The following is a 4,532-nucleotide window of genomic DNA, read 5'->3' as shown; positions in this document are numbered from 1 at the left end:
AATATAATGGATTTGGCCATTTGCAGGTAAATTTTGATTGGCCATAAGATTAACTCATACTATGATTCAACTAATGGTTTTGAAATTGTTTGAATTTGCATGTGTGCATTTGTATTTTCATTCACATAATTCCATATGTGTGTATGCACTTTCGAAGACTCTGACCCTTGCCACTATGAGATGGTTGGAATGGGGATCTTTATTCCCTCTTTGGAAATGAAACAGAGGTTAAGTGATTTCCTTCAGTCGATACTAGAAACCAGGTTTTCCAAATCCTAGTCTAGGGTTCACGTCTCAAAACTCCTTGAAGAAAATAAAAATATGATGGAGATGCACTTTGGCAGATAAGGAAATAGTTCTCCGTCTCCTGCAGATAAAAACACTTGGGTATATAAAGCAATCTGAGAAATGGAAGGGAACCACTCACAAAGGAGTTTGAGAGGCCTGGCTAGAGGAGGCAGACATGGTTAAGTAGAAAGGGCCAAGCTGCTGAGCAACCTGAAGATTCTCCCTGCCAGTAGAAGCTCTGGTACAGAAGCTACAGTTTGACTGCTGTAGTAAACAACCAGGGCAGAAGACGCCCTGACAAAATATTCTTCAATAGGGGAATACGATTATGTAGAAAATGCTCACAAGTCAGGATAGAAAGGACTGAATTAAAGTGGGGAATGGGCTTAAGGAGTTTTTGGGGAGAGGAGATTCTTACATTAGGCCAAGCCTAAGGTACAATAAAAGGAACCAAGAGTTTAACATCCATGGTGTACCTGCCAAGTGCTGGGCACTGTGCTATTTACACACTTGGGATTTAGAGGGACAGATGGGATCCAATAGATGTAAACTTTCAAATGTTGTCCTTTTGGAAGTGCTACAAAAGGAGGGTCTTTCATTCCATCCTTCCTCATTTCCTACCTTTGAATTGCTTTGTCCAAACAAATTCCACAGGTAATACATTGATTTACATGAAAGGCAGTTCATAACAACATCTTGATTTTTTTCATTAAAAATTTTATTAGTCTCTATGTCACTGTATCAGGAAATTAAGACCAGAGCATATGGCTATATAGACCCACTATGGTTTGCTTTTTTTAGATATCCGCTTAGGAAACAAGTCTTGAAAATCAATAATATTAATCTCTGAAGTACTCCTGAGATTTTCAGTGAATGTGTAAAGACATTTGACTTGTTTGTTTTGTTTTTAATACAATTAAGTCTATATTTATATGGCTCACTTCTTCAGTTTTTTTAAGGACAGGTTGAAGAAGTTCAAGGTCTTATGCTTTGCCCCTAAAGCAACTGCACTCTTGTTTGGGAGAAAAACACACATAAAATGGTGACCTAACAGATAGAACACACTAAAACTCAGTAAAGAGGGATGGCATAGAAACCATACTAACCATATTTGAGTCCTCACTCTACCACATATTAGTTGTGTGATTCTAGGCAAATTTCTCAGTCACTCTGTGTCTCATTTTTCCCATCTGTAAAATGAGAATAAAAAGTTAATTAACACATCTAAGGGTCTTAGGACAGGAGCTCCATGTTTATTATTTCTTAAGAAGATGTATGAAAATAAAGTGTGAATTTTTGAAGGGAGAGGTTTCTTTGAGTATGAATACTTAGGGGAATTTCCATGGACCACTTAATGGATCAGGTAGAATTTGAGCTGTGAATTTCAAAAATAATAGAAATTTATATACATTTATACCTAAATATATTTGCACATACTGACTCCTTTCTGAAGCCAAGTTTATATCCACTGACCTCTCTGGCAAGAATGCATCCATAATGGTCTGTCTTTCCATAAACAGAAATTTTTAAATTATAAAATATTTATTATAAAACATTTAGAAAATATGCAAGTACAAAAATGAAACTATAGTTCTACTTTATCCCTTGTTGATATTTTGTTGCATTTCCTTCCTATCTTTTTTTTTCTTCTATGCATGTATTTTAACAAAAATGTGGTCATGTTATACATGCAGTTTTGTATCCTACTACGATGGCATTTTCCATTGTCATCAATTATTCCTGAAAAACACTGTTTTTAATGATTATGTAAGCAGACAGGGAGGGTCTCCAGGGACTATAGGAATTTAATCAACTCAAGCAATCAGCCTGTTTTACAGCCTCCTGCCTTACAGCCTGTTTTTCCCCTAACCCTGTATGGAATGCAGTAACCTAGTGGGCTGGAGCTAGGTCCTGACAGACCCAGGCAACTTATAGATGAACCAGAATGAACTTTCCTCATTACCATGCCAAAGTCTCCACCCCTGGAGGAGATGCAGCTTTATTATCATAACATGTGCCCTATGTGCTGGCAGGATGACTCACTGCGTCCAGGCCCCTGGGACCCCTCTTCTATGTGCAATAATGTACCCTCTACCCTCTTCATTGCTCCATAAAACCCTCCCCTCCCTTTCCCTCAGCGAGATGCCACTTTGGAGAATCCCTTCAGTGCTCTCCTTACCTGTGACAAATAATAAAACTCCTATAGATCAAAACCTGCATTCTTGTGGAGAGTCATTTGTTACTTACCCCGTGAACAAACCCTGTATTTTTTCTGGTAACAATTTTGGATCATCTTCCATCATATGATTCATCATTGTTTATTTATTGTTATAATTTAGGTGTTACAGCTTTTCACTATTATATAAAAAAAAAATACATATTTTTCTACCCAAATCTTTGTGAGGTTATTTGTTTCCTTGAGAAAGCACCCTGAAATAAATGTACTGGGTTAAAGATTATGGATGTTTTAAAAATTCTTCTTGCTTGTAGTTGAAATGATTTCAGAAAGGTTAAACTAATTTATACCCCCCCCCCTCTTTTTTTCTCTTTTGAGACAGAGTTTCGCTCTGTCACCCAGGCTGGTGTGCAGTAGTGTGATCTTGGCTCACTGCAACCTCCATCTCGCTGGTTCAAGTGATTCTCCTGCCTCAGCCTCCATGGTAGCTGGGATTACAGGCGCCCACCACCACGGCCGCTAATTTTTGTATTTTTTGATGGGGTTTCACCATGTTGGCCATGCTGGTCTCAAACTCCTGGCCTCAAGTGATCTGCCCATCTCTGCCTCCCAAAGTGCTGGGATTACAGGCGTGAGCCACTGCACCCGTCCTAAACTAATTTATACTCTTGCTAGCAATGTTTAAGAGTTTCCAACTCACTGTATATTCATTAAAATTAGTACTATCTTTTTTTTTTTTTGAGACGGAGTCTCACTATCGCCCAGGCTGGAGTGCAGTGGCACGATTTCAGCTCACTGCAGGCTCCGCCCCCTGGGGTTCACGCCATTCTCCTGCCTCAGTCTCCCGAATAGCTGGGATTAATTAGTACTATCATTTTTTAATCTTTGTCAATTTAATAGGTGAAACACAGCATTTTACTTTAATTAGCAATATTTGTTGGCTAGTGAAGTTGAACTTTTCTCCAGCTTTATTGAGGTAAAATTGACAAACATATATTTAAAGTATATAACATGATGTTTTGATAGATTTGTACGTTGTGAAATAATGACCACAAGCTAATTAACATATTAATCACCTCATGTTATCAATTTTTTTTGGTGAGAACATTTAAAATCTACTTTCTTACCAAATTTCAAGTATACAATACCGTATTGTTAACTATAGTCACCAGACTGGAAGTTATGAACTTTTAAAAAATGTTTCTTCACTTTGATTTCTCTATCACTGATCATCCAAATGTACCCTTTGTCCAGTTTTTGAGGGGAGGGGATTTTGGTTGTTGTTTGTATCAACTTGCATGAGCTTTTCGCACAGTAGTGGCATTAACTTTTTGTCAAATTTGTGCCAAATTATTTCTATCTGTCCTTGATGCACTTAAGTTTTCTATTCTTATGTAGTCAATTTTTAAAGTTATTTCCACTTGTGATTTCTTCCACTGCTTGTAAGTTTAGAAAGCGTGAATTTCTATTTGTTTTTCTTTAAAAATTTTGTATAAAAAGCTAAATATTTACCATGAAGAGGTAAGGGAGATTTTGTTTTTATCATCAGGCTTTTTTTCTCCTGCTCTTTCATTTCCTTCTTCAAACAAATCTATGGTAATTAAGTCATTTATGGTTAATTTTGGGAAAACACATTTTTCTCAGTTCCAAAATTTCTACTCTTGTTTCACACCCATTTCTTGTAGAGTCTGCAGTAAGTGCAGTAGTCACATTAAGTAGAAATTATTTTCCACTGAGGGCTATAGAAGCATCTGTTATTTACCTTCCTAAAAATGCATTGCTTGACAAAGATTAAAACTTTGGCACATAGCAGTTTTAAAAAATTTGCTATTGACTCAGTGTGCTCATGATTTGGCAGAATCCACTTTGTTGAGTTTGCTGTTGTTGATGTTGGTTAAAACCTCCTCAGTGCAGCAGTGTAAAATGCACATCATCTCATCATTTGTTTTCTTAAGGAGACTGATTCTACCCTCTGCATTGCTTCTCGGCGGGTCTGCCTTAAATGAGGAGAAATTGGGAGATGGGAGAATTTATACAATCATATCTCCCAGGAGGTTTGATGTAAAAG

Source organism: Hylobates moloch, unplaced genomic scaffold (assembly GCF_009828535.3).
Source record: "Hylobates moloch isolate HMO894 unplaced genomic scaffold, HMol_V3 SCAFFOLD_16, whole genome shotgun sequence".
Taxonomy (NCBI): Eukaryota; Metazoa; Chordata; class Mammalia; order Primates; family Hylobatidae; genus Hylobates; species Hylobates moloch.
This window is presented reverse-complemented; position numbering follows the sequence as displayed.